The 12470-nt window shown below is 38.2% G+C and overlaps 1 protein-coding gene and 1 pseudogene across 1 annotated transcript in view; one reads left to right on the top strand and one right to left on the bottom strand.

The window, feature by feature from the left end:
- Positions 1-12470, bottom strand: part of KCNB2 (potassium voltage-gated channel subfamily B member 2) — a 416387-nt gene that overhangs the window by 315901 nt on the left and 88016 nt on the right. The window lies entirely within an intron of this gene.
- LOC104662497 lies at positions 6498-7145 on the top strand (annotated as a pseudogene).

The following is a 12470-nucleotide window of genomic DNA, read 5'->3' as shown; positions in this document are numbered from 1 at the left end:
ATTTTGGTGACTTCTGGCAGTTATGTATTTAAGCTTTTCAGTATCTTTTTTTTTTTTTTTTTTTTTTGAAATAGTGACATATACTGTAAGACTGCATTATCGTGGGACTGCAAAGTTCTGATTCTAAAGCTACAGCCCGTGGAGAACTCGTGTTCTGTAGCTGACAACCCCTGTTCTCCCATTCTTTCCTTGAATAAGATCACCTGGTAAGTCAATACTGAGATATGTCCAGCATTATTTTCCCTTCTTTGGACCAGAAAAGAAATGCTCATTTTTCTGGGTACAGTGGCTCATGTCTGCAATCCCAGCACTTTGAGAAGCCGAGGCAGAAAGATCACTTTAGCCCAAGAGTTCAAGACCAGCCTGGGCAATAAAGTGAGACCCTGTCTCTACAAAAAATACAAAAATAACCTGGGCATGGTCACACACGACTGTAGTCTCAGCTACTTAGGAGGCTGAGGTGGGAGGACTACTTGAGCCCAGGAGGTCAAGACTGCTGTGAGCTGAGATCCCACCACTGCACTCCAGCCTGGGTGACAGAGTGAGACTGTCTCAAAAAATAATAGTAAAAGTAAAAAATACATATTTTAAGTAAATTTTTCTTTCCCATTTTGAGACCACTGAGGTTTTTACTTTGAAACTGAGATGAATTAAAGCTTCTAAAATATCTATGTTTTAGAAGAAATGCAAGCTCCTCAAAACAGGGACTTAATTTTGTTCACTGCTCCATTTCCAATTCCTCAAAATGTGTCTGGAATAATGAGGGTGTTTGTATTAGTTTCCTGTTTCTATGTAACAAATTACCACAAACTCAGTGACTTAAAACAACAGAGGCCTAGCATCTCACAGCTTCTTTGGGTCAGGAGTATGCACACGGCTTGACTACGTCTCCCGCTAGTGTCTCACCAGGCTGCTAGAAAGGTATCTGTTGGCTGGTGCTGAGGTCTCCTATGAGGCTTGACTGGGAAAGGATCTGCTTTTGTTGGCAGAATTCAGTTCCTAATGGATGTGATCTTGAGGACTCTATTTCTCACTAGCTGTTGGCTGGAGGCTTCCCTCAGCTCTAAGAGGCCACCCTCAGCTCCTGGCTAGATGAGCTCCCAACACGGGCAGCCCACAGCATGGCAGCTCGCATATTCAAAGTCAGCAAGGAGAGGCTCCAGCAAGAGGGGCACTGCGATGTTATGTGATGTAACCAAGTACATCCCACTGCCTTTGCCCTACTCTGTTATTTTTAAGCAAGTCACAGGCCCCATCCACATTTGAACACCAGGAGGTGGGGATCATGGGGACTGCCATATGAATCTGCCTACTGCAATGCTCAATATGATGTGTTGACCAAACAAATGAATGCAGAATCACAGTATCTTGTTAGTGTGATCAGGTAGGGTTAATCTAAATTTTGAGTCTATTATTCAATTATAATTAGCATATTTTCCATTCCTTATTCGATGAAAAAAAAAAAAAACAAAAACCCATACCTCTGAGCAAAAACTATTTCTTAAAAGCCATCTCAGGCTTATAAAGAAGGTTTGAGAGACATCACAGTGTACCACAGAATCATAATGTTATATTTTTTGTTGTTGAAGAAAGTACTTCCCCAAGAACAAAGGGTTGAAATCCTGTGGTAAGCTAAAATCTGTCAGGGAAAAGGCACTTAATGTGTGCTTCTTCTTCGAGGGTGTTTTCCCAGTTTTCTGAACATATAGATAATTGGAGAAGCTTTCTACCCGAACTATCCAATTCCATATGCTTTGACTGAGACACTAGCACAGAAAGCCAAGCATGCATGAGGCAGAATGAAGATATTTAAGAACTTAGCACATATTTGTAAAATAGCTTACGTTTAAGTATTTTACTAATAGGAACATTATGAGACTTGATTGATTTAAAAAGAAGAGCTGAGTGAATAGAGAAATGAGGAGGAGGCATGGCTCCTAAATCTGTCTCTAGTAATGATTTGTAGATAAGCTACCTACCAGCATAAGCACTCTTAACTAATGAACATATGCTTATGCACTGATCAGGAAATGCTCAAGCATCTGGGGGGCCATGAAAGGAAGGGGTGATCATGAGGGAATTAAGAAAGCCAGAGCCAGAAAGGACATTTGTGCCAATGAGAGTCTGTCTTTGGGGTCAGCCTCAGTGGGTCAGATGCTTCACAACTGTCATTTGGGGCACCTAACTTCTTTATAAATCCATGTTCTCATGCTATTAAATAAGGAGAGGAAAGACCTACCTGTAGTGGTTGTCATGAGAATTAATTAAGCTAATACGGGTGAAGCTTTTTGAATATGATCAAGCAGATAAATGTGACAAATGAGTTATCTTTTTAATCCGGTTAAGGCCTCCTATGTGCTGGGAGTCTGGTTCCTCTAAACTAGTCCACAAGGTCGTGACTCATATTTTCCCCTGATAACCTATCCACCTTCCTTCTATTTGTAAAACCTTTTTCAATTCTTTATTGTCCCCAAAATGTGTCCAGATGGTTTGGGTTCCAAAGTCTTCTATCAGAACAAACCAGAAACTGCAGATCAGAGCCTTCGCTTTTCAATAAGTGACACTTGGTTTTCTCCCTCACTTTTTCCTTGGTGCTGCTTCCTTGGGCTCAGAGCTATCTCCCTCTGTTCATCTCCAACCTTCCTCTTCAAAGCTGGAGTTGAGTCTCTGTACTCCTGGAATCAAAACAACTCCAGAAGGGCAAAGAGCAAGAAACGCCCCTAAACTGTGACAGGCATCTCTACAATTTAAGTTGGTAGAAGGAATTTATTTGCTTCCTCCAGCTTTGGGGATAACTATCACCCAATCAATACAGCCAGAGAAAGTTAACCTCAACATTGACTGACTCTGACTGACTGGAACAGAAGTCTTTACAACAGAAATGCTGCAGTGAAATGGCAGTATAATTAACCCTCAGTCAATGAAGACACACCAAAAACGGTATTTGTAAACCTCCACTTTCCTTCTTATAGTATTCTGATTTTGGTAAAATCAGAATTTGGGGCCCACTCCCTTGGTTTATAGATAGAGAAATTCGAGCTCAGGTAGATGGTGTCTTGGATAAAACCACATGGCAAGTTCTAGCAGGAGCTGGAACAGATCCCAAATAGAAATGCTGGTGTCTGGGAACTCTCAGAGCTTTACTACGGGGCTTTCTTACAGGTAACTAAGATGCATAGAGCATTTTAGCAGATAGGGGTTGGAGATAAACCCACTTCAAACCAAATTCTACTGAACTTAGGTTATGTTTTAGTTAACACTGTTATATAGACCAGAACAATTAAACAATAAGCTCTCTTAACAGATTCTTACATAATTCTATGGCATAAACGCTAGACTAACTTTCAAAGAAGCTGTACAGTAGGGTTTAATTACCTAGATTATTCACATCCTTCTTCATTCCATTCTTTGTAATTTGCCTAAAGTATTCAGAGTAATAAATTAACCATTTTTGGAAGCTTGACACAGAAAAAGGGCTTTCATCCCCATCTCACTGTGCATCTGTAGGAAGATGTTTATTCCATCAAGGTTGATCATGATATTCGTATCACATTATTTCAGCTGTTCTCTACGATGGCAGATTATGTTAATAACACGTTTGAATGTCTCCTATTATTGGAGGGTCAAGAAATGTTCCAATTAATCTCAATACTCTTGGATTACAGTGAAAGACTGTGTAGATATTATTCAGAAGACTAGTTACAGAAGTGTAGGCTTTTCTTCTTCTGAAATCACTTATACGCCACTTAAAATGTCTATAACATATTGAAACTATGCAAACATTTTGATTCCTATTTTGCAGAACAAAAAAAGGCCTCAGAAAAGTCAAACACTGTTTGTTTTCTATGTACATTCCAATAAGAATTAGACTGTTATCTTATTTATCAATTTATCCCCAACATTTCCCAGAGGGCTTGGTAACATCATAGATACTCATGAAATATGCACTAATTGACAAAATGATTTTTTAAAAATTGATTATAGATAATACAAACATATTTTAAAAGGCAAACTGTTAAGTATATATAATTTGTCTGAGGGTCTAATAGAGCTGGTGAAATAACATGAAAGAGGGAAATGTTGCCTATGCTTGAGGTTACATGAACACTACGAACACTTCTGGGATGTATGAAGACCAGCTTCCAACATTAAACTGGGAGACAACTTTTCAAAATCAGTTTCAAAGGATGGTGAAATCATGCCACAGATTTCATTAGATCCTTATTTTACTTGTGTAATTAATTGAGAATTTTAGTCTACGTTTTATTAAAACTGTGGTGTTAATGCCAGATTATTTCTGTAAAAACAAAACGACTGCTAATTAAAATGAATGCAGGCTCAAGGGGATGGATAGCCCATTTTCCATGATGTGATTATCACACACTGTATGCCTGTATCCAAGCGTGTCATGTACCCTATATATATACCTACTATGTACCCACAAACATTAAAAATAAAAAATTATAAATAAGTAATTAAAAATGAGTGCAGGGAAATGTTCAAGTCAAGTAATGTTATTACTACAGTATAAAAAGACAAAACAAACTAACTTTCTGGGAAGCAAGAGAAACAACGATTAGCTGAACTGATGATAGTGTCAAGTTGTTATACTCCATCCCAACTTTCAAGTTTTTTGAGAAAACAGATCTGGAAGCTGGGATCTGGACTGGGGGATTTGATCCTTCTGGGGATCTTGACTGCCACGTCCTCCACATATACAACCAGATGGCAGAAGCTTCTTGGTATGTATGGGAGGTCGTTACTGACATGTTGGGATTGAATCATTTGGAAAAAAATAAAAATATACAGGGAGTCAGAAAGGGTTAAGAGATGAAATCTATATACGTTAGCAGGATTCTTTTAAAAACACATTCCCACAAATTTATGGTCTCATTTCTTGTATCAAAAGGGAAGATTCATATAAACAGAATTATTTTTATATTAATATTTCCTATTCTAGAATATTCACGAACCAGGTGGTTAGGTTTCACAGAAAAACAAAAAATTCTCAGAAAGGCAAAAGTCCAGAGACGACATTCACTTGTGTCTAAGGGCCTAAAATATAATCCAATGAATTAATGTATCTAAAACATAGTACTGGCCGGACACGGTGGCTCACACCTGTAATCTCAGCACTTGGGGAGGCTGAGGCGGTTGGATCAACTGAAGTCAGGAGTTCAAGACCAGCCTAGCCAACATGGTGAAACCCCATCTCTGCTAAAAATATAAAAATTAGCCAGGTGTGGTTGTGGGCACCTGTAATCCCAGCTACTTGGGAGGCTGAGGCAGGAGAATCACTTGAACCTAGGAGGCAGAGGTTGCAGTGAGCCAAGGTCGCGCCATTGCACTCCAACCTGGGCAACAAGAACGAAACTCCACCTCAAAAAAATAAAATTAAAACAAAATAAAATAAAATATAGTAGTGGAAGGCCTTCCAACTTTGGACAACAATGCTGCTAAAGGGAAATGCTTCAGTTAGGAAGGGACAGTGGGCTTTATCACAAACTTCAGAGGGCACTGAAATGTCTCCCTCTACTGCACATGTTAGTTCATTTGTATCCTTTAGTACCAGTAATCCATTAACTCCTTCTAGATAGCACTAATTGATACGGTTGATCTTGCAGAAGAGGTACCCAGTTTTGAATCAGCATGTGCTATAAAAGGGCCTCTTCTCTTCAGGAAGAGTCTTTGCAGTAGATTCTGGAGAAATAATGCTCAGGCTCTCTGGCAGAACATCTAAACTGCCTGTTGGATTTTTGTCTTCCTTGGCAACATTATATTTTAACTGTTTCCCTGTAGAGTAACTAGAAACTTTCGTTTCTCTACAGTAGTGCTATGTAATAGAAACAGACTAATTTTTTTGGAAGAGGTATTTTTAAAAGTAGATGTAAATAGGTGAAATTAATTTTAATAATATATTTTATTCACCACAGTATATTCAAAATATTATTTCAGCATGCAATCAGTATAAGAATTTATAAATGAATTATTTCCTTTTTTGTTCTAAGTCTTCAAAACAAATTTGTTGTATATTTCACACTTATAGCACATCTTAATTCAGACCAGCTACATTTGAAGAGTTCAGTAGTTATTATATTAAGTATCAACATCTCCAATGAATTAATAAATCCTTTAATAAATCATATCAACCAAATGGTTCTGAAACTTCTTTTACTGTTACAGTTTTGAAGATTATTTTGTTACCTGAAGCTAACTGACCATGTCTGTACACTGTAAAATACTGAACAACTCTTTTCTTATGGATGATAAGATTTAGATAAAATAAAATTTGAAGATAATAAAATAATATTCTTGAAATGAAAATTAGCAAATAAGGGGCTTGCAGGGTACTTTTTCCATGAGGAGTTCTGTGTGAAGTGGCAGAAGTATTAGCTACGGAGCCCCAGTAGGAGAAAAAGGTGCAGGTTGCTGTGTGATCAAGAAAAATGGAGGTAATCCCATTCCACAGTATGAGGTGAACCTCTTGAAACAGACAGAAAGCAAGTGAATATGAATCACAAGCCAAGCCTCTTCAAGACCTTCTCATGGGGAGTGTGAATTTTTCCCCTGCCAATCTCTCCAGCGCGGGTTCCACGTATCTGAATGCTTTGGTTGACAGTGCATGACCCTTGAAACCAAAGATACCTCACTAGCGAGGTTTATCCCTGCAGTGAATAATTCGACATCTGATGTTTTCAAACAAAATCCCAAACTGAAGAAATGAAGATTGAATGGGAAAATCTTGAAAAAAAATCTAATTGCAACATTAGTATTAGAAAAATGTCAACAAGACGATCTCAAAAAGGTAGATTTTCACGTGTCTTTGGAAAGGGCCAAAGTCAACGGTCATCTTCAGAACAGGAAAAGCAAAGTTAGAAGAGTTCAGATTTGAAATCAAAGTTGCAGAGGAGCCACTTTCAGCTAGAGGCATGGATGCGTCTCCATTTCATCAGTCCCTAGTAGCGGTATCAGAGAAACTGGAGGAGTTAAAATGACAGACCATACCTTTGAAGAAAAAAATGGAGTTCTATTTAGATTTAATGCTGAATCCATCTCTTGCTCAAGTGAAAACTGAAGAAGCAAAGAGAGAATTAGGTAGCACCAAAGCTGAACTTACAAAGAAAGTAAACACAATGGAACCGTGACCTGAGTCAAATAAATATCATTTTCCTTAAAAAAGTAAACTGAATAGGACTTTACAGACTTCCTTTTTCCTCTTGGAATTGCTTAATAATGTAATTTCTGTGTTTTTAGAAGACATAATAATGTCTTAATTGATCAAATCATGGTTTCTTGTTGTGTATAGTAGTTTTTGTGTCCAAATATACAATTTTCATATTAAAATACATTTTTTTCTGGAAAAAAATGAATAAAATTTTTTCACTAGTGTTCTATTTCAATATCAACTGCAAAATAATAAAAATTTATGTTTATTAAAATTTTGTAGTTTTATCAACTAGTTGGATATATGACAACACAGCAACATTATATTTTTAAACTAATACTTAGGGTGAATTAATGGGCAAGAAAAAGAAGGACAGTTTCTCTGATTCTAAGGGTATAAGATCTCAAAAAATAATTTGGGGGCACTATTTGGTTTTGATCTTGAGTCTACTTCTCTGTTTCTAGTTCCTACAGAAACCTGCATCATGTGGGATGTTAGTTCTTTGGGTTTTTTTTTTTTTTTTTTTTAACACACATGTGCAGCTTGCAAGGATTATGAGCTAATGTCAGTCTACATTGCCATCTCAGTAGATATTTTTAGCTTTCCCACCATACAAATGCAGTCACACAAGGGACTGCAGGAGAAACAGCAATGTGTGCAGGTACCAAGGTGAGTGGGAGGCTGTGCAGCACCAGTAACTGCATAATGAAAGACTCCAGATGTCACTGCCGATGCTCCATGCTGTGATCCCTGAAGTCGTTCCACCACATAGTTACATCCCTTGCTAAAAAGCTTCAGATGCCGCTTAGATAATATGGTGTGTGTTTTCTAAAATAGGCTGCAGACAGCACTTGCCAAAATTTGCTCTATTTTTAATTAGTTGTTTATTTATTGGGGCAGTGGTGGGGGGCAAATTCAGCATCTGGGAAAACCACTAGATGGAGAGTTTACAACTGAAGGGAAGACATGCAACATAGATGACTAAGACTAACAGGGTCAGTTCCAAGTAGCAGTGAAATAGTGACTGAATAATTAAGGGTCTATTGTAAAAATGTCCACTAATCAAAATGAGCTATAGTCTACTGTCATTTATTTATTTATTTATTTATTTATTTATTTATTTATTTTGCATTTCTGTGATGCTAGCCTATACTGACAAAATGCACTGGTTTCTGCTCCATATTGAATATGTGAGGACCAAATGGAAATTTCAGGGCATGGAAGTTGATCCTGTCACTCAAAGATGAGAGTTCTTCAAGTCTTTCTGGAGTTGGATGAAGAAGGCAGAACAATCTGATTTGGGCACCAAATCCCTGCCTTTCTAAAACAATGTTCTCTTGCCTCCATTCCAAATCCTGTCCTTGCCTATCTTCCTTTTCTCTCTGCAACATACATCACTGGCTATCTTTGTTTCGGAATTGAAAATAAGAGTGTTTTCTTCCAAAATACTGCTCAGACACCAGGTGGGAAACTATCATGTTGGAAAGATGGGAGGATTGGAGCAACATTAGTATACAGGTTTCAGACAGATGACATAAGGATACCTCCTAGCTAAGAAAAGTAGAGGAAAGAGAGGGAAACGAAAGGGCACAGACCATTTCCCCCTGACCCTGGCCTCATAGACGCATCTGTGGCCCTTTACTATTCAGTCACTATTTCACTGTTATTTGGAACTGGCCTGCATAAATCACAATTGAGCAGACACCTGGCTTGAGGTGTGAAGCCACAGAACATTACAAGAGAGAGAGGAATTGTGGAAGCCATTTAGTTAAGGAATGTGTAAGAGCTGTGAGATCCATTTAAGTCCCTCCAATCTTCCTCCATCAGACTTCAGTAATAGGCAAAGGACAGAATACAGAGCCCTGAGAAAACTGTGCCTATTATATTAACTCCTCCTCTTCATATATACAGTAAATATTTATTAGTTTTCTCCCTGTGTTCCAGGTACAGCTTCAGGTCCTAGAAAGAGCAATAACCTAGATAGGCAAAAGTCCTTGCTCTGATAACCTTTGCATTCCATAGGAAGAGGAAGACAGTAAATAAATGCATACACAGATAAGAAAATTTCAGACAGTGCTACATGAAATGAAATGCTTGACAATTCAGACAGTGCTTTGAAAATGAAGCCAAATAAAGTGATAGAGATGAAAGGGGTTCCTTTGCATGGGGTAGTTTGGAACCCTTAGAACCACATTTAATATATGAACTGAGACCTGAATGAAAAATGAAAAAAGCCTAAGAGCTAGAGAATTTTACACAGGCTGAGATGAGACTGACTTTGGTGATTTAAAAATTTCATAAACATTGGAATAAAAAAAGCCAGTAAGACTGACTCTTAACACTCATGAGGTTATTATATGTGACACTATTTTGTTGTTAGCTTCCACTACCCATAAGAATGCCACTTGCACAATCAAAATCCATATTGATTTTAAAATTACAGCTATAGTTCTACTGCAGATTTAATTTTATACCAATTCTAAATGGAAGCTTGAATGGGCAAGAAATAAAAGCTGACAATTCGGGAAGACCCTCCACTTAATTTCAACAAAACGTGCAAATTCAAATGGAATCCTTCAACTTAAAACCTAAGAGAGAAAAGGTGACATGATTGAGAACCTTAAAATGCCTGAATCTTTTCATGTACCTCAGAAAACCTTTTTTTTTCCCTTGTCAATAGGTAGCCTTGGGTTTCATGAACTGGAGACAGTTAAAGATTGAGACAATCCTGTACAGGGCAGCCAGCATTTCAAAAGCATTAAATTATTTTCTGCTCAACTTAAACTTAAATTATCTTTTGTTCACTAACTTAAAAAACTTATCAAAGCAAATTATGATACTTGCAGCTGAGAGTTTAAAGACACTACTGAGAGTAAATATGTTGATCTTATCTATCTGACTTTCTTCCTTTATCTGTTTACTTCATTCCCTCACCTTGAAAAACTATGCCTCACTTGGGCAAAGAAAACTTTTTTGCCCTATTCAACTTGTTATAAACTTTCCAAATTTTAAAGTACAGTAGAGGTATCAAAGTTTCCAGCCTACAATATATGATTTTCCACATTATTAGCTCTCAGTAATCCCCCAAAACACACCCATCCCCAATGGTCTGGCCTCTTAAGGGGCAGAACAGCAGTTTTCAAAATGTGGCCCAAGGGACCAACCAGTTCTAACCAATCACCTATATGTTTGTTTAAAATGCAGATTCCAGGCTCCGCCATGGGCCAAAGAAACTAGAAACTTATGGGGTGAAACCCTGAAATCTGTATTTTAAACCAGTACTCTAGGCATTTCTCGTACAACTGAGAAGCCAAACCACAGAGGATTAAAGGGAGTTTTTGCTTCATCTTTTGCCTTACATGCCCCTCAGTGTGTGATTTCAGAGCCATGAAGTTGTTGGTATTAAGCAGAACCACAGGTTACCAAGTGCTTTCACACACGACATCTTATTTCATTCCCATAAGCAGACAGGTCTGTGATTTTCATTTTGGAGATAAGGAAACCGAGATTCAGAGAAAGCAAATGATGTATCCACTATATGTAATTAGTAAAAGGCAGACTTGGGTCTATGTTTCAGGTCTAAGGAGCTCCACGCTCCTGTTATCTGGACAGGCCTTTCTTTCCCTACCCACTGCAAACGTGGAGTCCAAGGGCCTGCTCGGGTAGCTGGTGTCATGTGGGGAGGTTTGGTCTCCCCTCGTGGTGTGGACTGATGCTGCTTCCTTAGCCACTTCTATCACCTGCTCATAGCATCCTGCCTCCCAGGGACAATACATTGCCTCTGCTTCTTTGGTATTTTTGGTCTCTCAAAAGTATTTCAGTATTTAGCCACCTAGCTCACATGGGCCATTGTGTGGTTATATGTAAGTTATGGCATCTCTGAGTCTCCAAGGAAATCATGTCTCCTCTGAACTTTTCTGTCAGGATGGAGTGGGGACAGGAAATTATTTAAGAAATGAAATAAGCTGTTTTCAGAAAGGACAGAACCAACTGGAGGGAGACAAAGACTTTGAGCAACTAGTCACAAGATGACAGATTTATAGCATCCTGAAGCAATTCTTATTAGAAAAATCCCATAAGAGCAGGTGCCCTTATAAACACCTACTCTTCAGCACAGAGAATAAGAGCAATTGTGTCCACTAACTACAACAGTCAGGGACTGGCATCTATGCTGTACTCAATCCCCCATTTCACTGTGTGATCTCATTTCACTGTAAGAACAACATGATCAGGTGAGGAGGATTCCTTTAACAGCACAAGAAATCGAATTTCCAATTTAAGAACCTTGTCTACCTTCACAGGGCTATTAGAGTAGGATTTGAACCCAAGTCTTCTCTGATTCCACACCTACCATCATGCATTGACCCTTTAGGATGACAACAAATCCTTCAATGGTAGAAACTAATATAAAGACATCATAGATATCTTTCTGTCTCTATAAAATACATATATTTAAAACTGAAAGGTGTTTCCTTGCTGTTTGGCATTTAATCAATATCTAATAAAACAATTTTTACCCAATAAACAGCACTGGGAGAACAGGTTGTGATGCTATCAGAAACAAGAGCTGCCTACTGCAGATTGTACATTACACTCTTTTTCAGGAGCAAAACTAATTTACATCAATGTGTGACTAGCTACATTTCCTCATCCTTCCTAGCAGAAAGGCAGCATTTCTACAGGAGAATCCACTGCTACCTGACTAAATTTAGATCGTCCACATTTATGCTTTGAGTTGGTGTCATTATCTCAGCAACAGTGTGGGAGTTTAAACCCATAATCTCTGCGTATTGAGAACGGGTAAGATCCCATCTGAATAACTGCAAGAGCTCAAGAAATTCACTCTTTCACGTTACTTCATTCTCGTGATGAATTTTAAATGTAGACCATTCTGAATTTACGGCAGAAGAAAGGAACTCTGCTAATTGAATGCTCAATGTGCCAATGACAGCAACTAACAAGTGCACTGTTTAACCACATCAAGGGTTTACAATGCGATTACACTGGAGGCATGAATATGGTTATCAGATACCCCTGAGTGGCTAGGACAGGCCAATGTGGAGTGAAATTTACTTCTGGTAGTACAGCTTAGACTGAGGGATGATGTATCTCCAACTGAACACACTCCACAGATGGTGAGATCTTAATACACAGTGAAACATTGATTTGATGTAAGAGGGATTTTATTGTTACATTTTGTTTCTTCCAAGTCAAATGCTGCTGAAACATGGAAATAATTAGGCATATCTGTCTAGGTGCATAAGACAAATCTTCATAGTCTGTCAGTGACTCAATGTATATTGGA

The sequence above is a fragment of the Rhinopithecus roxellana genome, chromosome 9 (genome assembly GCF_007565055.1).
Source record: "Rhinopithecus roxellana isolate Shanxi Qingling chromosome 9, ASM756505v1, whole genome shotgun sequence".
Classification (NCBI taxonomy): Eukaryota; Metazoa; Chordata; class Mammalia; order Primates; family Cercopithecidae; genus Rhinopithecus; species Rhinopithecus roxellana.
The sequence above is the reverse complement of the archived record's forward strand: the minus strand, read 5'-3'. Positions and strand labels throughout refer to the sequence as shown.